The 23,931-nt window shown below is 34.9% G+C and overlaps 1 long non-coding RNA gene across 1 annotated transcript; it reads left to right on the top strand.

Moving 5' to 3' along the window:
• Positions 1–17,593: 17,593 nt before the first annotated feature.
• Positions 17,594–23,415, top strand: LOC131280432 (uncharacterized). Its single transcript, XR_009188024.2, has 2 exons — positions 17,594–17,822; positions 20,725–23,415. It is a non-coding gene; the product is annotated as an uncharacterized lncRNA (long non-coding RNA).
• The last annotated feature ends 516 nt before the right edge of the window (positions 23,416–23,931 follow it).

Here is a 23,931-nt window from a genome sequence, read left to right as displayed (position 1 = left end):
AGTGCACTTATTAAAAGCAAAGTGCTCATTGAAACTATTCATAAAAACTTAGCAAAACTATTTTTAGAAAAGCATACTGCATAACTGCCAATATAATTGTCAAGTCTTGAATTCAGAGGTATTTTAATGATGAAAAATGATGCTGTTTATGAAACTCCATAATCATGGAAACCACTACATAGCCAACTGTTTCCTAGGCAGCCACTTCATCATGAAATTCCATTTTCTTTTAATGTCAAGTTCTTTTGTGACTGTCTTTGGTTTCCATCGTGATTTCATGCAGAATACTATATGTGTCCAAACTTCTTTAATTTTACTGAGAGTAGGGTCAATCCTAAATCTTCTGCTGGTATGAAAAGGAAAAAGGATATCGTTAACTTGTGATGTTGAGTTGTGGCAGGATAAGAAAATAGACTGACTGCATTTATTGCACTACTGATTATAGGAGGTACCCAAAGCTCTTTTACTAGATATTCCTGGTTTATCCATTAACCTCAGGTTAATATAACCTCAAGCATGTGAGACACTCATTTTTGAATGAGAAGGAGGGTGATAGTCATATCCAAACATCAAACACAATGTTGTAGAATGATAAAGTATCTTCTTTCTTAATTTTAACGTGATTCTCTGGGACTCCTCTAGTTATATCAGGTGTGATATATAGTATGTAGGCTTCTAAGGATTGTTGACAAACTGTGATATTTAACATCGAATGATCAAGTTTAATTTTCAAATCTTTAATCTTGTCCTAGGGAATAAACACACATTTTCATCATCATTGTATCATTTCCTAGCACTTTTGTTTTGTTTTGTTTTGCTTTTTCATTTAAAAATGTATTGAAACATATTAGTCATGCATAAACATACATAATTAGTGTGTAGTAAAAGTTGAGAACTTACAAAACAAGCATGCATGACATCATATAGCGTTCTCATACTCCATCCTGCAACCAATACCTTGCATTGTTGTGAAATATTTTAACAAATGATAGAAGAGTATCCTCAAAATATTGCTACTAACCAAAGTATCTTACATTTTCTGTATTTCCCACAACCCTCCCTATTATTATTATTTTTATATCATTCCCATATGAACATACATAAATAATAAGTGTATAGTAAAAGTGTGAACTTACAAAGGAAACATACATAACTTCATACAGGGGTCCCATACATCAGCCCTCCACCAACACTTTGCATTGTTGTGAGACATTTATTACAAATTATGAAAGAAAACCATCAAAATCTTACTACTAACTATAGTCCATATCTTACATTTGATGTATTTTCCCCCAAGACACCATATTACTATTTTTTAAAAATATATATTTTTATTACAAAAATCTGAAATTACAAAACAATCATGTTCATGGGCAGGATTCCCACACAGCACTTGTGGAACATTTGCTACAGATTGTGAAATAATATCATCAAATTATTATCACCAACCATGGTCCATAGCATACATTTGGCACACTTTTTCCATACCCCCCCATTATCAACACAGTACATTTTTGGCATAGATGCAAAAATATTACAGTATTGCTGCTAACCACAGCCCATAGGTCATGCCAGTTGTATTTTCCTCAGGTTTTTTCACATTGCTACCTATTGCCTCTGTATTATCAACCACAATTCTCATCCATCTCTGGGTTTCCTGTGTATTCAGGCCCTAGATTATTCTCTAGCTTTCCATTAGTTGACATTTACATCCCTAGATTATACTTTTGGCCACATTCCCACTTATAAACCAGCTGCTACTCACTATACTGTGTTACCCATCAACTCCATACATTTCCACACTTTTACAGTAAAGCTAATTAACACTTCTACGTATACAAGCATCAGTAGTCCATCTCAGTCCTTTTATCTCCTTTAAGACTCCATCTTGAAAATGTTTTCCTACACTTCTAGAACGTTTATAGTTCTTGCTTTTATATTTAGGTCTTTGATCCATTTTGAGTTATTTTTGTATAAGGTGTGAGATAGGGAGATAGGGGTCTTCTTTCTTTCTTTTGGCTATGGATATCCAATTTCCCAGCACCATTTGTTGAACGGACTGCTTTACCCAAGCTGAGTGGGTTTGGGAGGTTTGGCCATAGATGTGTAGGTCTGTTTCTGAACCATCAAATCAGTTCCATTGGTCTATGTTTCAGTTTTTATATCACTACCATGCTGTTTTTATCACTGTAGCTAGGTAACATGATTTAAAGCCTGGAAGTGAGAGTCCTCCAACTTTTCTTTTCATTTTTAATATGCTTCTGGCTATTCAGAACCCCTTACCCTTCCAAATAAATTTGATAATTGTATTCTCTATTTTAAAAAATGCTGGTGAAATTTTTATTAGGATTGCATTGAATCTGTGTATCAATGTGGGTAGAATTGATATCCTAATGATATTAATCTTCCAATCCATGAGCATGGAATGTTCTTCCAATTATAGAGGTCTTTATAAAATTTCTTTTAATAATGCATTGTAGTTTTCTGAACAAAAATGTTTTACATTCTTGGTCAAGTTCATTCCTAAATATTTGATTCTTTTAGTTGCTATTGTAAGTGGAATTTTTTTCTTGACTTCCTCCTCAGAGTGCACATTACTAGTGTCTTTTAAAGTCTATTTCATCTGATATAAGTATAGCTACTCTGTCTTGTTTTGTTTGTTTGTTTTTGCTAACTGCATGCCTTTCACTTTAAATTTGTTGGCATCCTTCAGTCTAAGGTGTTTTATCTGCAGACACCATACAGATGGGTCAAATTTTCTTATCCATTCTGCCAGTTTGTATCCTCTGATTGGGAAGTTTAATCCATTAACATTCAATGTGATTACTGGAAAGACAGTTCTTATTTCATCCCATTTTGACATTTGGTTTTATCTGTCATATTTTACTTTCACCACTTTTTCAACACTTTTAGTTACTTTTACTGATATAATCTTCATTTTAGACCTTCTTCCAAGTATCTATCTCCTGTCTTTTCTTTTCAGGCTATAGCACACCCTTTACTATTTCCTGCAAGGTCAGTCTTTTTGTTATAAGCTCTCTCATTTTCTGTTTATCTGTAAATATTTTAAAATGACCATCATTTTTGAAAGACAGGCTTGCTAGATACAAAATTATTGGTTGGCAGTTTTTCTCTTGTAATATCTTAAATATATCATACAACTCTCTTCTTACATCCATGATTTCTGGTGAGAAATTGGCACTTAATCTTATTGGGTATCCCTTATATGTTATGCATTGCTTTTCTCTTGCTCTTCTCAGAATTCTTTTTGTCCTTGATATTTGGCATTCTGATTAGCATGTGTGTCAAGTTGTTCTATTTGGATTTATTCAGATGGGTGTACATTGTGGATATCTGTTCTTTAATAGGGTTGGGAAATTTTCTACCATTATTTTTTCAAATATTCTTTCTACCCCTTTTTCCTTCTCTTCTCCTTCTGGGACACCCATGACACATATATTTGCATGTCTCTAGCTGTCATTTAGTTCCCTGAACCTTGTTCAATTTCTTCCATTGTTATTTTCAGCTCTTCTTTTGTTTGTTTGCTTTTGGAGGTCATGTCTTCAAGCTCACCAATCCTTTCTTCTGCCTCCTCAAACCTACTTTATATGACTCCAGTGAAACTTTAATTTCATTAATTGTACTTTTTATTCCCAAAAGATGTATTTTTTCTATATATGCTTTCAAATTCTTCTTTGCACTCATCTAATGTCTTTCTAATATTCTTAATCTCTTTAGACATCTCATTGAGTTTATTAAGGAGATTATTTGAACATCTGTGGTTAGTTGTCTCAACTCCTTTTTGTCATCTGTATGCTTATCTTGTTCCTTTAACTGGGCCAAATCTTCCTATTTCTTGGTATGGATTATAATTTTGTTGTTGTTGTCTTGGCATCTGGCTTAGTAGATGTATTTATTCTGGATGTAGTTTCTCCAGATTAGGGTTTTCTTGCCCTTTACCCCTTGTTGGTTGTGTAGTAAGAGCCAAGGATGTAGCTGGTGCTATAAACTGTGGCATCTCAAGCTGCCTACATTGCCCCACGGACTAATGAAACTTCTCACAGCTTTCTTCTTTGCCAGGTGTAGGGACAGAGCCACAGCCATGTGTAATAATCCAAGTTGTGTAGGCCAAGACTTCACCTGGTCTATTGTCTCAGAGTCTGGATTTTTCTACTGCATCTCGGGGCTGTTGTTAATGTGTTTTCTCTTATGTGGTTTATTTTTAAACTAGGGGTTAGTTAGAACTCATTCAAAGTTTGATTTTGAGGGAGCAAAAACTGTATCATAGTTTTGATAGTGTATTTCCATCATGTAATACATAAAATGTGCCTGCTTTTTTGGTGCTATTAGCTAATTTTTTACTGTTAGCTGTCAAACATTACTTGGGGCCATTATTTCTTTAGGGGTTTGCAGAATGAAAACATTCTAATTCTCCCATTCATTCTTTATTTATTAGCAGAAATATTTCTATGAAAAGAAATTTTCCCTCTATTTTTTTACATTATATACTTTTAATACAGGAAAAGCAAAATCATTAATTATTATTACCCTTAATTTACCATTTTGAAAAGCATGAGTTATTTTCCCAGCCTCTTCTGGGAATGGTAAATAAGTCTCCCCTTATTATTTGTATTGATTTTCAAATTTTCCCATTTTTATCAGTTGTGGCTTTTTAAATTTGGGCTCTGATCCTTTTGACTTTACTATATATATATATTTTACTATATATATATATATATCTTTTAAGCTTCCAATTTTTTATTTCTACTTAAAAAAAGGGTTAGGCATCATCTCAACCCATCTTATTTTGGGAAATTAATATTGGTAAAAAATCGAACAAAAAAATAATCTTACATTCACAGACACATTTATTGTTTCTGTACCTATGAAAACAACAAAACCAAAAATAGGAAAAGACCAAATGCCTAAACAGGAAAACAGCTTAGTAAATTATTGCATACCAGCATTATGTAATATGTATAGATAGTGGTGACTTCCTGCTTTTCTGCTGCCTTTACAGGAAGAACCCTGTAAATAAGGTGACATGTTTAATAGAAACAAAACTGTCTTCAGCCTTTTCCTGGTCTTTTCAGGCATGGATGCTGATGGGAAGAATTAGGAACACTGGGTAACATAATGGCATGCAGCATGGCCTACATTAATTTTGCTAGAATGAGAGGGAAATACAAGTCAGAATTACCCATACACTCTCTGGAGTGCCAGTTAATTATTTTATATATTATGAAAATTTTAACCTTCTAGATATTATTACTTGTCTGAGTCTTTCCCAAATTATTTTCCATTCTTTTCCCAAAAAGCAGAGCTAACGAGAAATTTCTCTCTGATTTTTAGTTACTTTGTTTGAATGTGGATTTTGTTACTGTACTTGTAACTACAACTTGGGAACCATTACTAAGGCAACTCAGAGTGGAGCCTGTCTAGCTTTGTCTTGATTCTCATTTGATCTGAAATCTTGGCTTCCTTCACTCTTCCATGTCAACCATTTTATACTTCTGTGAGTATTCTTATTTTCTGCCTCTTTCTTTCTTTTACTCTGTTTGGCTTTCTGAAGTTTGGCTGATCTGAAATAATTTCTTCTGAATTCACTATTAATTCCTTGAATTATGCTAGATTTTATGTCCTTCCCCTTGTACAACTGAGTCGTTTATTTAAATTCTTCCCCTAATCAATAAAGCCTATTCAAAATTTTTAAAAAAGCAAGTAATACCATATAAACTTTGAAAATAATATATTAATTAAAATAGAATAACAAGTGATATAGACCCTATAATTTCAACTCCATAAATTGATTTATCCTTGTGAACAAAGACTGAAAATTATCTGCAAAATTAAAATTGTGTATGTGGGTTATACAATTGTGAAAGTTAAAAATATATTAATTATAATTTTTTTAAATTTTAAAAATCTTAAAATGGACAATGAAAATGATAGACTTGGTTTTTAGTGTGACATAAATTTTTTTTTTTTAAATTTTAAATGTATGATGACAAAAAGCACAGAAATCTTGAAATCAGTAAATTATATTTAAACAAATAAAGTTGAGTATATTCTTTTTTAAAGGTAGGCAAACATGACAATCTTATACTGTAGTCTGTCAATTCACAAAACTGATTTTTAAAACAGAGCAGAAATTAAAATAATTAGATATGAGGAATTTTCAATTTGAATGTAACTGCAGGGAGGAGGCATTTGCATTCTTTCCTCATATTTCCTCCTTGGATCCCAAATGGAGACTTATTTTGCCTTCTCAAAGGAGTGTGGGGAAAGGAGCATCTGTGTCTCTTTTCAGCATTCAAATTCTTCTCTCATGTAAGGAAACTTCTTATCTATATCGTGGGAAGAGTGCCTTTTTATATTGATTAAAGTTTTCTTTCCTTGTAAAGGAATTTATTAAAATTTCCTTTCTGCACAATGTTATATGTTACATCTTGGCTTTTGTATCATTTTCTTCCTGGAACCTGCCTGTCCTCAAGCAGAGCATCTGTCCAATGAAATAAAAGCTGGGCTGCTCCCTCCCCAAAGAAAGTTCAGATATTCTATCAGTCTCAGAAATGACAGGCCCTACAGCATTCCACACTTCCTTGTGTAATAAGACTTTTAGTTTAGGTGTTTAAATGAAGTAGAACTCAACAGAGATGTTTTATGACTCAATTCTTAATTTCTTACACTTAGAGAATGAACTGAAAAAACTTGATTGAAATGTAAAAGGTTGGTATTTGGTAACTAAAATACATCTTCGATAATTCAAAACTTCTGGTAGGGCTGACGCAATGGACTCTGACACATGTAAGTTACATTTACTAACATGGCTGTTGTTCAAGTAGTGTGGGTAACCAGTGCTGAAGTATAAAGTATAGCTGTGATTGATACCCTCAAGAATAGTCATTTTTTACAACAAAGGACACATCTTAGGAGACAGGAAAGTGTTGCTGAATTCCCCAACAGAGTACGCAGACTTAGACTTGAATAGAGATATTTCTCTTAGGGTGAGTAGAGGCTTTCACAAGGACATGTACTGTTACAAAAATTTTGTTTGAATGGGACAACAAAGTTCCTTGATAAAAGGGCAAAGATGGTGCTAGGATGAGAAAAAAAAATCACCTTATGGTAGCTTCACTATATATGACTTTTAGGACTTGGTAGATAAGTTTGTTTTTCTCCAGATAGGAGAACAGAAGTTGAAAATAATTAAGCAGTTAAAAAGTTCCATGTTGCATCCATTAAACCATGTGTCTTCTACTTGAAAATACATATGTGACAAATTAAAGCATTAACAGTTAGGTGATCTGAAGTTTTCAAATGTTCTTGGAATCATAGTCTAAGAAATTTTAAAAAGAAATTTATTTTTGGAAATGGACAATCTTAAAAATGGTTTCTTTCTAACTTTTTCTTTTATATCAATAAATTCGTTTTTATAAAGACAATGCATGCTTATTACTAATTGATGTAATAAAATTACAAAAGAGGAAGAGAAATAGAACCAGAATTCCAGCACTCAGAAACAAATGTCATAAACTTTGGTGAACATCACTGTAGACATCTCTCTATATATGTGTAAATATAAATTGATGGACAAAAATGGATAATATTCCATCTTATTTTTATATCAATTATACATAAGAAAAATAAAATATTTTATTTTACCTTTAAATATTCTTCTCTGATGCTTTTCTTTTATATAGATCCAAGTTTCTAACTTATATCATGTTCCTTCTCCCCAGGGGCCCTCTTTAAAAATTTCTAATGCAATAAGTTGGTTCACAATAATTTCCCTAAGTTTTGCTGTGCCTGAGAAAGTCTTTATTTCTCTTCACTTTTGAAGGATAGTTTATCTGATTATATAATTCCAGGGTTTTTTCCCCCCACCATTTCATACTTTAAAGATTTCATTCCACTCTATTCTTAAAGTTTTTCTGATGATGTTTGCTGTAATTCTTACGCTTATTCCTCCATAAGTAAGGAAATTCCAAATAACCTATTATTTTTTTCTCTGGAATCCTTCAGAATTTTCTGTTTTTCTGCAATTTGAGTGAATATAATGAGATGTATTTTGTTATTATTCTTGTTCTGTTGTTCTGGTATTTTTCTTCATGTTCTCTGAGTGCCTCATATCTGTAGTTTGCTGTCTTTCATTAATATTGGGAAGTTTTTGATGATTATTAATTCAAATATTTCTTCTGTTCCAATCTTTCTTTCTTCCCTTTTGGTATTCTAATTATATATATGTTATACCATTGCAAATTGTCCCACAATCCTTTGATATTCTCTTCTGTTTATTCCCCCTTCACTTTCTAATTTTTTAAAATTTAAAACAAATCATTTTTTGATACATTTTAATAAAGTATAAAATTCATCCAAAGTGTACAACCAATGATATTTGATATAATCATACAGTTGTGTATTAATCATTCAATCATTATTAGAACATTTTCATTGCTTCAATAATAACAATAAGCAAAATCAGACAAACAAACAAGCAAATTATTCACCTCTCAATCTCTCTTTGCTTCCTATGCCATACATAGCTGCTATTTGTGGCACATTGTTTTAATATGTTGAAATGATGGTATGTTTTGTTTCATAGCTGGTAGCACAATTCTCTCCTCATTACTGCATCATTTCAGACTTTGAAGGAGAGTAAATAACCTCAAGATATTATGCCATTCAAAAGACTGCCTGGCAGAAAGGCTATTTAAGGGAAGATCGTCGAAAAGAGAAGACATTGTCTTCTCCTTTCTAGGTTTTCTTTATTTTATTTATTTTTTTTATTTTTATTTATTCCTCTCCCCTTCCCCCATGACCCAGTTATCTGTTCTCTGTGTCCATTTGCTGCATATTATTCTTTTTGTCCACTTCTGTTGTTGTCAGCGGCATGGGAATCTGTGTTTCTTTTGTTGTGTCATCTTGCTGTGTCAGCTCTCCATGTGTGCGGCACCATTCCTGGGCAGGTTGCACTTTCTTTCATGCTGGGCGGCTCTCCTTACAGGTCACACTCCTTGGGCATGGGGCTCCCCTACCCAGGGGGCACCCCTGTGTGGCAGGGCACTCCTTGCACGCATCAACACTGTGCATGGGCCAGCTCCACACGGGTCAAGGAGGCCCAGGGTTTGAACCGCGGACCTCCCATGTGGTAGATGGACCCCCTATCCATTGGGGTAAATCCTCTTCCCTCTAGGTTCTCTTTGGTCCATCTCTAATTAGCAATCTAGAATGTAGAAAGGTTTATATGCTGAGCATTAGCTTAGATTCTACCAGAATTAACTTCTGAAATGAAGAAAGAAAGAGAGAAAGAAAGAAGGAAGGAAAGAAGTAAAGAGGGAAGGAAGGGAGGGAGGGAGAGAGAGAAGGAAAGAAAGAAGGAAAGAAAGGAAAGAGAAATACTTTATTGTAAATAAAGCCAAATCCAATTTTGGAGATGCAACTTTCTGCCGATTGGAAATTCTTTGTTGATGAAGATGTTTAATATCCTTTAGTTTAACCAAATTTTTCATTTTTAAATGCCCTTTTTCAACATCTATATCTCTTGGATTTCTAATAAATCTCATAGATCTGGTTTATAAGCCTAGACCCTCTATGTTCTTTGGAAAGTCACTTAATCTCCTAATCCTCAGTATAATATCACCTGTCTTGCTTATCTAATAAAGTGCTATGTGAATCAACAGTGACTTCCCCTTGAAATGAGATTGAAAAATTTTAATGGTTAAATTTTTTCCCTTTTACAGTTAAGGACTGCTTTATGATAAAAATTCATGTGAAAGGAGGAAGGAAGAGCACTAAAATGTATTAAGCACCGTGCTGGATATTTTCTGCTTGTCCCTTTAGATCCATTCTCTACCCTTCTCCACCAAGTAATGGGGGGATGGAAAAAACAACAGGCATTAAATTAGGAAGTACTGGTATTGACGCCTGAGGTTGTTTTTGTTGATTTTCTTTCATTTGGCCTTTGGACCTGGTTTGTCAATTGAGATAATAAATACCATTAGGTTTGGGTTGGAAATACATTGAATTTATAGATTAATTTGAGGGAGAATGATATATTTGTAAAAGCAAGTTTTCTCTTTCAGGGACCTCTATATCTTGCCATATATCCTCTATTCATCTTCTTTTATTAATACTTTTTATATGGATATGTGTATGTATTTTGTATATATTTACAAACATATATATACCTATATTTACATATAAGGATAATAAATTGTCTTGTCATATTTATTTCTAGGTATTTTTGAGGGATTGTTGCTAATACGGAGGGAAATTTTTTTATCTGTATAATATTAAAAGTTTATTCATGTTGTATAAGAGAAGTATTATTTCTCTTACTTGTTGGTTCATATGCATATTTTGTAAAAAACCAATTTTATTGATATAAAGCATAAAACCATCCAAAACATACAACCAATATTATTCAGTGTAATCACATATTTGTTTGTGCATTAATCACTTCAATCATTCTTAGAGCACTTTCATTATTTCAATAATAATAATAATAAACAAAAAACAAACAAACAAAACTCATCATCCCTCACTCTCTATGTGCTTCCCTTGCTGTACATACCTGCTATTCTTTTTCCTTCTCTCTAGTATATTTGTATTCACATTTTGTAAAAACAGTCTTACATATGCAATATCACCCATATTTGTGTTTTACATGAGGTTTTACTATCTTACATAGTCCCATGTTACAACTTTTAGTTTTCCTTCTGATAATATACATGACCTTAGACTTTCCTAACAACCACTGTCATAAAATAGTTCTCCTAGTTACAAACACTGTGATATACTTTAACCATTTCTATTCATTTCCAATGATTTACAAAGAACCTTTTCACCAGTTCTGCAGAGATTACCCTTAGCTTTACATTCTCTACCCTCCTTCTAATTATTAACTTGATGAGCTTACACAATATATTTGGTTCATAATAGAGCAATCATATAATATTTGTCTTTTTGTGTCTGGCTTGCTTCACTCAACATAATGTCCTCCAGGCTCATCCATGTTGTCATATGTTTCATGACTTCATTTCTTCTTACCACTGTATAATATTCCATTGTGTGTATATACCACAATTTGTTTATCCATTCATCAGAGATGAATACCTGGGGTGTTTCCCACTTCTGGCAATCATGAATAATGCTGCTATAAACATCAGTGTGCAGATGTCTGTTCCTGTCTCTGCTCTCAGTTCTTCTGGGTATATACATAGTGATGAAATTGCCAGGTAACATGGCAAGTCAATTTTTGACTCTCTTAGAAACTTCCAAACAGTTCTCCACAGCGACTTTACCATTCTACATTCCCACCAACTGTGAATAAACATTCCTATCTCTCCACATCCTCTCCAACATTCACAGTTTGTGTTTTTTTTTACTTTTTAATAGAGGCCAGTTTAATAGGTATGAAAATCTATCTCATTGTAGTTTTGATTTGCATTTCCCTTATCGCTAGTGATTCTGAACATTTTTTCATGTGTTTCTTTGCCATTTCTATTTCTCTGGACATCTGTCTTTTGTCCTTTTTTTAATCAAGTAGTCTATCTTTTCATTGAGTTGCATGATAACTTTGTATATCATGGATATAAAACTCTTATTCAATATGTGATTGCTAAATATTTTCTCGCAATGAGGTGGCTGCATTTTCACCCTTCTGACAAACTCCTTGGAGGTGTAAAAGTGTTTAATTTTGAGGGGCTCCCATTTATATATATATATATTTTTGTTGCTTGTGCTTGGGTAAAAGGTTTAAGAAACTACCACCTACCACAAGATTTTGAGATGTTTTCTTATATTTTCTTCTAGGAGTTTTATGTTGTTTTTATATATGGGTTCTTCTTCCATTTTGAGTTAGTTTTTATATAACGTGTCCCCTTTCTTTCTCTTGGCTATAGTTTTCCAGTTCTCTGAGCATCATCTGTTGAATAGACCGTTGTGGTTCAGCTGGAGAACCTTGACTACTTTGTCAAAAATCACTGGGCTGTAGATGTGATAGTCTACTGCTGAGTTCCTGATTCAGTTTCATTGGCCAATCTGTCTGTCTTTATGCCAGTATCATTGCTGTTTTTACCACTGAAGCTAAGTAACATGCTTTAAAGTCCAGAAGTGAAATTACTCCAACTGCATTCTTCTTTTTAAAGATCATTTTCACACCTGAGCAGAGTCCCAGAAACAGATAAAGTAGATACAACCCCAGGTATTGGGTCTTCTGAGGGCTACAGAGACCCACAGTTTCTATGGTCATGGCTGATGGAGTTCAGTGCCATGTCAGTTGGCCTTACTTTGGAGTTTGTGTTTCTGTGAGATGGAGCTGGACTCAGATGTGATCTTTGTCCACAAGTCTCTCCTGTTACTTTTATCAGAACTGTACTTGGTGCTGGGGTTTAATGTATACCTAGGATACCTGAATCTCTGGACTGACCATGTGATAGCCAGGCCCTGAGCCTCAAGAGATTTGCAACTCCTACACTCTGGTTTATTGGACTTACCCCATTCAGCTAACATGGAGGTGAAGAAGGTCAACCACCACACCAGGGAGCCAAGAGTGCCTACAACTGAAAGCAGTTGAATTGCATCCAGCATCCATGTGGAATCTAAGCCCCTCTTGATATAGATGTGGACTGCACACAACCATTCTAAGGTCCACAGGATAGAAGAATAGAGTATGGATTAGAGTGGACTTACTGATATTCTATTCATGAACTATTGTGATTAGTAATCGAAGAAAATGTAGCATTGGTGTAGAGAAAGTGGCCATGGTGGCTGCTGGGAGTAGGGAGTGGGAGGAAGAGATGTAATGTGGGGTGTTTTCGGGACTTGGAGTTGTCCTGGGTGGTGCTGCAAGGACAGTTACCAGACATTGTATGTCCTCCTATGGCCCACTGGGTGGACTGTGGCAGAGTGTGGGCTATGATGTGGACCATTGACCATGAGGTGCAGCGGTGCTCAGAGATGTATTCACCAAAAGCAATGAATGTCTCATGATGATAGAGGAGGTTGCTGTTATGGGGGGAGAAGTGGGGGGTTGGAGGTATATGGGAACCTCATATTTTTTTAATGTAACATTAAAAAAATAAATAAAGCCAAAAACTTAAAAAAAAAAAGACCATTTTGATTATTTGGGGCCCCTTATCCTTCCAAATAAATTTGATAATTGGTTTTATCATTTCTGAAGAAAAAGCTCTTGGGATTTTTATTGGGATTGTTTTGAATCTGTAGATCAGTTTAAGTAGAACTGGTATGAACACAGAATATCCTTCCATTTATTTAAGTCTACCTCAGTTTCTCTTTAGCAAGGTTTTGTAGTTTTCTGAATGCAGGTTCTTTATGTCCTTGGTTAAGTTTATTCCTAAATATTTGATTGTTTTAGTTGCTATTACAAAGGAAAGTTTTTTTCGGATGTCCTTTTCTGGTTGCATAACAATAGTGTATAGAAATGCTGTTGATTTTTGTGTATTAATCATGTATCCCACCACTTTGCTGAACTTGCCTATTAGTCCTAGCAGCTTTGTTGTGGATTTTTCAGGATTTTCTAGATATAGGATCTATCAGTGAATAGTGAAAGTTTTACTTCTTTCTTTCCTATTTGGGTGCCTTTTATTTCTTTGTCTAGCTTTCTGTAGCTAGAACTTCTAGCACAATATTGAATAATAATGGTGACAGTGAGAATCCTTGTCTTTTTCCTGATCTCAGCAGTAAAGCATTCAGTCTTACACCACTGAGTACAGTGCTAGCTGTAGGCTTTTCATATATGCACTTTACCATATTGAGAAAACTTGATTCTATTCCAGTTTTGGGGTTTCTTTTTAATCAAGAAAGGGTGCTGTAGTTTGTCAAATGTCTTTTCTGCATCCATCAAGAGGATCATGGGATTTTCATCCTTCAATTTATAAATGGGGATTATTATTCTAATTGATTTTCTTGTGTTGAACCACCCTTGCATATCTAGGATAAATCCCACTTGATTGTGATGTATAATTCTTTTAGTGTGCTGTTGGATTTGTGTTTGCAAGTATTTTCTTGAGGACTTTTTATCTATATTCTTAGAAATACTGGTTTCTAATTTTCTTTTTTTAGTATCTTTATCTTCTTTTGGTTTTAGGGTGATCTTAGTTTCACAGAATGAGTTTGGTAGCATTCTTTTCTGTTCAATTTTTGGAAGAGTTTTTCATCTTTGGAAGGTTTTTGATGACTGTTTCAATTTCTTCACTTGTGATTGGTTTGTTGAAGTATTCTATCTCTTCTAGGGTCAGTGTAGGTGATTCATGTGTTTCTAGGAATTGATCCATCTCCTCTACATTGTCTAGGTTTTTGGCATACAGTTATTCATAGTATCCTCTTATGATCTCTCTTATTTCTGCGATGTCAGAAATTTCGTTATTTTCTCAAATATTCTTTCTGCCCCTTTTCCATTCTCTTCTCCTTCTGGGATATTGATAACCTGAATGTTTGTGCATTACACATTGTCATTCAATTTCCTGAGATTATGTTCCATTTTTTTCTATTCTCTTCTTTTTTGTTCTCCTGTCTTTTCCAGTTCAAATGTTCTGTCTTTGAATTCACTAATTCTGTCTTTGAGCAATCAAATCTCTTCTAATGTGCCTAATGTCTAAAGTGCTTTTTTTCTCATTCATCACGTCTTTCATTCCCATAAATTCTGCTTTTATTTGAAGGTTTTCAAATTTTCTTTATGCTTACACAATGTCATCCTAATATCCTTTATTTCTTTAGTCATATTTTCTTTTAATTCTTTGAATTGATTTGGGAGGGTTGTATGATTGTCTTAAATCCTGTTTCTCTTCAGGATATTTGGTTTGTTCCTTTGACTGGACCATGTCTTCCTGTTTCTTAGTATGGGCTGTAATTTTTCACTGATATCTAGGTATCTGAATATGTTGGAGAATTTACTCAGATGCTAATTTCTCTCTCTTGCTTATTTTTTTTCCACAGCCCTTCTTTGATATTTGGTTCAACTATTCTGAGTCTTCAAGTTTCCTAGCTTAAGTTATCAAAATCAGGTCAGGAACTCACTAATGGGACACGGATTTTTTCCCAGGGATTAGGATACAGACAGAACTGAAAACAGGTTTTCCTCATGCAATTTCCAGACCAGCAGGTAAATGGCACTCACTGGTGCATTTTTTCATGGAGTTGTTTCAGCCTGGGCTTTCCTTCGTTCTGGTGTTGAATCTCTAGAGAAGATTCAAAGTGGGCACTGATGGCCAAATTCACTGAATGAAAGCCCCTTGATTCTCCATCCCTTTTCCCTTGAAACAGCTGGCAAGGAAGAAGATGTCTGTTTCCCTGTCAGTCAGCTGTAGTGATCCAGAGGTTTTATCCAAACTTAATATATTTGGGGTGGGGATGGGAGCCCTTCTCACCCACCATGGGGGCTTGGTAACTCAAAGTTTATTATTTTGTATTCTTCTTCTCTCTGTCCCTCACCCTCCTGGGAGTTGTGTAGCACTATCCTGGTCTGCTGAACCTCAAAGCAGATCCCTCTGACAGCTTTTGGCTCTTTCTCCATTGTTTTTGTGAGGACATTGAGCCCTGCCTGTTAGTCCAAACTATCTTCCCACAGTCCTTTCCCCTATTCATTTTTCCTCTTTGCATTTGAGATTGGAAAGTTTCTAGTGATTTCTTTTCTCATTCACTAATTCTTCATTGACCATGTCAAGTCTACTAATGAATCCATGAAAGAACTCTCAATTTCTGTCATTGTGTTTTTTATTTATAGCATTTCCTCTGATTCCTTCTCATTTTCCAACTCTCTGATTGCATTACTCATTTATTCTTAGATTTTTTTCCTACTGTTCCCATTAGTCATACTAATCATAGTTCTTCTTAAATGCTTGTATTAGGATGCCAATATTTGTGTTATATCTGGATCTGGTTTAAGGATTGCTTTGTCTATTCAGTCTCCATTTTTTCTTCCCTTTTAGCCAAACTTGTAATTTTTTTTGTTTAAATCCAAAAACTATGCTCCATTAGGGAATAGGAACTGAAGAAAATAGGCATTAAGTATGATGATTTATCTGTCTAGGAGTGTTTAATATTTGTTGTATACATCATTAATGGAGACTACCAAGTATTCTAGTGTCCTCCCTCCCTTATATGTGGGGCTTACTCAAGTACTACTACTCAGAGAGAGTCTGTGCTTTTTATCTCTTATAGACTTGCAGCTATAGTCTACTGCTATTGTACTGAAGCCGCACAGGAGTAGTTGTACAATGTTAGAGAGGCAGAGCCTTCTGTGATCTTCCAGTTAAGTCATTTAGCAGAACTATGCATTGGGACTGGGGCTTTCACAAATGTTTCAGACTGTCTTTCATCAGTATTATGTTTTTTTCCCTGCACCTACTGCAATTTCAGACTCCCCCATTCTCAGTCAATTTCTTTAAAATCCTACGCCTTGCTGACAATTCTTTCATCTCTTACATAAGAAAAAAGACTTGAGAAAGTTAGTGCCAAGACTTAAATTGTGTGCTGGCTAACTCCTTTCCCCAAAAAGTGGTCCTTTGTGAAGACAACTCAGAGACTGTTCATAATGGTTACGCTACCTTTCCTTTGTTATAGTCACAAGGGGATCTTTCCTTTTCCTCACTGTGAAGAGGTTTCCTGGAGGGAAAGCCCATGAAAATGTGGGGGCCCCCTAAAACTGCAATCCACAAGGGTTTCTCACTCTCATAGCAGCCCATACTTAGCCTCCAGAACTTTTTCAATACCACCACTTAAGCATTCCTACCAGTTTATGATTCTAGCAGCTTCTGTTCCATGAAAGCAATCTTGGTCTATATCTCTCTGGATGGCAGTTTGCCTTGCAATCTCAGTTCTCTGATGAGTCTAAGAAAAGTAATTGATTTTTAGGTTTTCAACTTTTTGTTATTTTGGAGGGATAACTTACAAGATTCTTACATGTCAAAGATGAAACTTGGTATCTTCTACATAAGATTTTTAAATAGAAGCATTGTTTAATTTACTTTAAATTGACAATATTAAAAATTAGAAGTTAAATTAAAGAATTCATTAGTTTTATTAAAGTAAGAGTAAATATGCAAAACATTTTAATCTTGAAGTGATTATTCTGTACCCACTGATGGGGATTGAATCATGCACCACACAATTGGCATGTACAAGTCTTAGTCTGTGGTATGGGAGGTGTGAATCCATTTGTATATAGTATCTTTGAATATGTTAAAGTGAGGCATGTTTATCAAAGCTCCTATTTAGATGAGGCCTAACTGAATCAGGATGGTCTTCACCCACATTACTGAAGTCTGTGGGAAAATAGCTTGAATTTGAATGTGGGAACCTGGCTTGAAGTTTGAGCATTTCCATAATGCAGATAACAAGTGTGGGCTTAGGAACACTGGCCTTGACTAGAAGGAACACTGTCTGGTCTCTACAAAAATTGTTTACATGTGGAGACATTTGAACTTTGTTATGGCCTACTCCTTAGCATTGCTGGTACCACAGCTTCAATAACAAGCAGCCTTGAAAATAAACATAGATAACTACTGCTTTGTAATTTCTAATAAATACGATGTGGAAACTAGGGTCAAAGCTCTCAGTTCCAGAAGCTGTTGAGTCCTCTGGTCCCATCTTTATTTCCTCTCTTGTGTCTCTCTTTCTGTCCTTTCATTTCTTCAGTTCTGCATTGCCTTCCCTTCGTGCAAACCTATTGCTGAGCTGGTTTCAGCAACTGGCACACGAACAGGGACTCGAGGAGAAGAAGAAGTGCTTTGAGTGAAATTAAAGGTGTAGTCATGGCACAGAGTCCCGAATGGTATAGAAGGCCTTCCAAGTCCTCGGTGAGTAAGGACATTCTTGGGTATTTTAGTAGGATTACAATGGGAAACAGAGACAGTTCACCCATTTGTCTGTCTCCTAAAACAACTCCTCAAGGCAAGAGGAGCCGAGGCCAGTGAGTCTTATATTTTAGAACTCTTACAGATTATAGAAAAATATTGCACATATTTCCCAGCAATGGGAAGTTTAGAATTAGGAGATTAGGAAAGAGTAGAAAAAGAGTTTAAAAATTACATGTACAAGGTGTTTTGCTCCCTCTTACTATTTGGCCCACTTGGACTATTATTAAATCTGTTCTGATACTAAATCTAAAGTTTTGCCTTTAGCTTCTTCATTAATTGACTTTAGAAAGTCACTTTCCCCTCTGCTGACACCTCTTCTTCCTCCCATACCCAGAGATGCTCAGCCAAAGTTGTCAGCTTTACAACAGGGCATCTTTCAGGCTGAAACAGAGGGAAATAATGTGGAGTCACTTGTGCAAGGAAAGGTTAATTCACAAATACAATGTCCCATACAGGCAAAAGTGCTGAATAAGGCCCTTGTTAGTGAAATCATGCTTGTAAGAAAACTCTCTGCTAAAGTGTTGACTAAGATAAAGAAAATATTCTGGCAGCAACAGTGCAAACCCCCCTTCGCTGCCTACATGATAATGTGGCTGTGGGCTAGTGGGGGCTAGTAGAATTAAGCTGCTGAAAGAGGAGGAAAATATGGCAACATTGGTGTTCTGTTTTGTTTCCATACTATTCTGATTGGGCCTATTTAGCCAAATTAACAAAATTAGTACAAAATTTTCATCAAGTTGTTAAAAGGAATATTCAGTTTTGAATCAATAGCTTACTCCTGAACTTCAAGTCTCAGTGTAGTCTTAAAGAGTAGTAATCCGAAAATGTGTGTTAACTGTCTGTCTAAACTGCTTATTCTAACTGGTTGCTAATTACTAATAAAAGTGTTTCCAAGAACAAGCTTGCACGTTACAGGCAATGTGGATTCTAGAAGAAATCTTAAAAGCAGTAAAATCTAAGATGTGAAATGATGGAGAACTTAAAAACAGCTATACCAGAAAAGTAAGAGTTATGAGTCAAAACATAACAGAATTATGTTTCTGTTAGTGTGTTGTAATTGTTTTGTGTTTGTCTGTTTGTTCAATGTTAGTGTATATTTTGATACCTCTAGAAGGTAATATAAATTAATAAATAAAAATTTCTAAAAGACTTCTATTCAAAAGGCCAAAAATTAAATAAGTGCTTATGTTAATACATAGTTTAAATGTTAATAAGATCTCTACAATGATAAAAAATTGTAAGACTTGATTAACAAAATTACTTTAAGTCTCTTCATAAAGAATAGCTCTTGCCTAAATTAAAATAATAGTTTATTTTTCTTCAGAGGATAAAATGAAGTATGTAAAACTTAACTGAATATTTAAAAAAGGTAAAAAGTTTGTAGGAGTGCTGATTGAAATTTAATAAATTTGTTCAAAAAAAGTGTGTTTTGTCCTAAAATAAGATGGCTGGTTTTCATAAAATCAGAATGAACTTATGCAGGATAGGACTTGAATGCATATGGCAAGTTGTGGAAGGTATTATGGTAACATTAAGTAAGAGAATGTATTCTGTGAAGGTGAAATTTGGCTTAAAATAATATAATTATAATCTATATGGTTATAAATAATTATAAGAAGTTTATGGAAGCATTGTTTGAATTAAAGTGTTTAAATGGCTAATTCCAAAAAGTTATTATTAAACAGAAACTGAATTGATAATGATAACAAAATGTAATTTTATAATAGTAAAACTTGTTGGCAGCCAGCCTCCCCTGCCAACTTGTTTCTAAAGACTGTTTCTAGTATTGCATGCTACTAGGTATTTAAAATAAAGTTATTTTTGCATATAACCAAACTAAATCATTATTTTTAAAAGTTTGTTTCTTGTTAACGATAATTGTATGCTGTAAGAAGTTTGCTTGGAGACAGTTTCCAAAATCATTTTGGTAACTTATGTATGTAGGATGTATGGAATGTGTTTTTATTATTAAAGAAACAGAAAATAATTTTGTCCTAACATAAAATTATTGGTTTTTAAGAAAGAGTAAAATGTGGGATAAAACCTGAATGAATTATGAAAGCACAGAAAGTTCATGGAATAGGAATTTCTATGGTTAATGTTAAGTAAGATTTGACGGGTCTATCTACAAAGTTTTAAAAGCTTTAGTATCAAATAGTTTACTGATGCAAAGTTAAAATTTTGTTCTTTCTCAAAGTTTCTCAAATTATTAGTCTGTTTTAGTAAAAGTTTATAAAGAGATTTTCTCCTGAATAATCAGTATACAAAGAAAATCTGTTTTATCAATATAGTTTCTTGTACTTTAACCTTATTGTTTCCTTGGTGTTTTAAGAAGAAGCACGTCTCATCACTTTTAAAGGAACATAATGTTCAAACCTGCTTTCTCAAAGTCAGATCCTGAAAAGTACCTTTTTATTTCAAGCTATTGCAAAAAATTTGTTCTTTTACCTTGAAAAAATTGAAGTAATAAAATAGTTAAGTTCTTTTAATATGTTATAAGTTGAATAGAAAGTGTTAAAAGTGTTATAAAATTAAGAGGATTATTTAATGCTCTGTTAAGTAAAGTTGTATGAGTAAAAAGTTCATATGAATACTTAAAGAGTGTATAAAATTTCTGGATTTTTACCAATGTTTCAGCATAATATTAGACAAAAATACAATGTTGTTAATCATAGTTGTAATTATTTAACAGTATGTGTCACAGAAATTACCTCTTATCATAAATTAAAGTAACACCATTGTCATATGCAGCAGTCCCAAATATTGCTAGTTTGTTGCAGGAAATTAAAAGCGAATTGTGTCACTATCACTTGGTTTTAAAACTTGCTAATACTTTCCTTAGTGTTTCCTTAGGCAAGTCAAGCCAGCCCACATTCTCCTACCTGTGGAAAAGTCAACAATGGACTTTTGCAGTGCTTCCCCAAGGCTGTGGGCAGAGCTCAAACATCTGCCCTGATCTGGTGGCAAAGAATCTGGCTGCATAGAAGATATCTGTGGCTGAAAACCTACTGATGACTTTACAGTAACCAGTAATCCTTTTCTCAAAATTAAAAGAAACATCAGAGACAGTAGTATCTTATCTTAAGAACCTAAAATAGGCAAACAATTGCAAAAGCCTGCAAGGTCCCCCCTGCTCTATCAAATTCTTAAATATTGTTTAGCTGGGTAAGACAAAACTATAACCTCTCCTGTAATTGATAAAGTACAATATTTTCTCATGTTAATGTAGTTTGTGATGTTGTTGGAATACAAAAATCTTTCATCCCTCACTTAGCTCAAATATTAAAATCATTGTATGTGTTAATTGGAAAAGGTCCTTCATGGGAGTAGGAGCAGCAGGCTGCTTTAAAAAAAAAAACAAAGAGGGAGAAGGTGGACAATGACTTAGCTTGTGAATTGGATGCCAGCACCAATACTGGCTTTGGTGGGATTTGTGGCAAAGGCAACATTCTAAACAAGTACCCCTTGGGTTTTAGTCACAACTCTGGCAAGGGGCCAAAAGTACAATATAAAAAAGCAATTTTGTGCAGCATAAGAAGCCCTGCTGAAATTGAAAGATTTAACCCAATAGTGTCTGGTCACTCTGAAGACTGCCATCCCTATCTAGGGGTGGAGTGCAAATACTGAAAACAAGACAGAAATAATGGACTGTAGTGACTCACCTTCTATGAGGGAGAGATCTGTGAAAGAACATCTGGGACGCTTGCTGGCAGTGAAAGGTAACTGTCTGTCATGTCCCTGCACACTCCTCTAACATCCCTCTGGGGATTGCTGAGGCAGATGCCTTCATGAAGATTCAGAGCCATACAGTTGAGACCTGAAAAGAAGCAGAATGGCTCCACCAGAAAGGTGAATGTTTTGAGTACCAAACCTTCTGGTGCCTAGCCCAGCACACCCAGCTGCCTGTTATTGCCAACAGCTCATGAACTTCACCCATGAGTATCCTTCATGCTTACTCCAATGACTGTGACATCAGACCCCTCCTGCTTTTGGAAGGGGCAAAGTATGCTTTCACTGCTACAGACACTGCATTGGGACTCATAACAAGACAGCTACTATTTTCTGACTAAAAAATGACTCCTCACAACAATGGACTAAGTTTAAATTCAACATTGAGTTGTGGCTCCAGGTCCAGCAAAGATGCTAAGAGCAGGACCAATGAAAGCATTGAAATTATGTGATAAACTTCTAGCTGACCCACAGCCCAAAATGGGAGAGTAACAATAATTTGTCACTGTCTATGCCTCATACTATACAAAATGGTGGAAACTGAGGTCATTTTTGATCGAGTGCTAGCCTATACAGCCTTGCTGGTTGTGAATCATAAGCCCATGAGGAATGAAGTCTATCCATTAAATGTCTGCTAGTTGAAAATCTTATTGTTTGTTGATGTATAATCTACTGCAGTTATAGATTATGTATAAAATGCAGTTTTTAGCTTGGTAGAATTACAAACTGTAAATATGTGCTTATGCCTACAATGTGATTGGAATACATCTAGTTTTTATGTGACCCCCCTATGTACATAACAGCAATGATGTTCCTTAGAAATCAGTGAAACGTCATTTGCGTCATAAAAACAGTTTAAGCTTAGATTTTTCTCAATTACAAGCCCAAATAACAAGCATTCAACATGCTCATTTGCAATTGCTTTCTGCCTCACAAACTATGACAGGAATTGTGGATGGATTAAGATCCCTGAACCCTATGATATGGACTAAGAGTTGGGGAGGGGATCTTCTAGGAGGTATATTAATTACCTGCTCCTATCTGTTTTGTATGTATTTATTCCTCAGATGCATGCTACAAACCCTCCAAGGTATGGATCACCAAGAAATCTCCAAATCTGCCTTCATTTTTTTTGCAAAAACAAAAAAGGGGGAAATGTGGGAAAATAACTTGAATTTGAATGTGGGAACCTGGCTTAAAGTTTAAACATTTCTATAATGGAGATAACAAGTGTGGGCTTAGGAACACCAGCCTTGACTAGACTGAACACTGTCTGGTCAGCATGAAAACTGTTTGCAAGTGGAGACATTTGAACTTTGTTATGGCCTGCTCCCTAGCATTGCCAGTGCTACAGCTTTAATAACAAGCCTTGAAAATAAACATAGATAACTACTGCTTTGTAATTTCTAATAAATACAATGTGGATACCAGGGTCGAGGCTCTCAGTTCCAGAAGCTATTGAGTCCCCTGGTCCTATCTTTATTTCCTCTTTTGTGTCTCTCTTTCTGTCCTTTCATTTCTTCAGTTCTGTATCGCCCTCCCTTCGTGCAAACCTATTGCTGAGCTGGTCTCAGCAGAAGTCCTTATAAATAAGGGAAATTGGACATGGAGGTAGAAGCCAAAAGTGAAAAACAGATAACCATGTGATGGAGGCAGAGAGGCAAGCCAAGGCACCCCAAGGATGGTGGCAAGCCAGCACCAGAATGTTACAGACTCCACAACAAAACCTGATGCATTGAGACTTTGATTTGGGATTTCTAGTGCCCAAAACTATGGCTCAATAAATTCCTCTTGTTTAAGCTGATGGTGTGTGCTATTGCTATTTGTTACTTGCAGTTCTGGGATTCTAAGATACCCATATATTTCCATATGATGCCATATATTTGCTACTTATTTGGAAAGATGATCAAATTAATATATTTATATTTCATCTCATGTTGCCAAACATGCCCCTCTATCATTTGTTGTCATTGTTTCTGATATGTTTTTCATTTTGATTTTTGATTTCATATGGTCTTAATTTTTATTTTTCTTTTCTTTCCTGATTTCTACAATAGTGCTATTTATCTCATCTGAAATGTTTTGTTTTTTTTTTGTTTTTTTTAACTGTGGTGTCTTTCCTTTGAGCCTTTTTCTGGAGAGACAATATTGTTGACAACTTCTCTGGTTCTGTGAGAAAATAATTGTCTGCATTCTTTCCTGCTACTTTTAGGTGTTTCCTTTTGTGATGTATGTACTTTGTGGGCCTTTGCATGCCTGCCTCTTTCTTTCCTACTTGGGGAAATAACTGTCACTATTGAAGCAAAGCTTGTCTTCTGGT

Source organism: Dasypus novemcinctus, chromosome 11 (genome assembly GCF_030445035.2).
Source record: "Dasypus novemcinctus isolate mDasNov1 chromosome 11, mDasNov1.1.hap2, whole genome shotgun sequence".
Lineage (NCBI taxonomy): Eukaryota > Metazoa > Chordata > Mammalia > Cingulata > Dasypodidae > Dasypus > Dasypus novemcinctus.
This window is presented reverse-complemented; position numbering and strand designations above follow the sequence as displayed.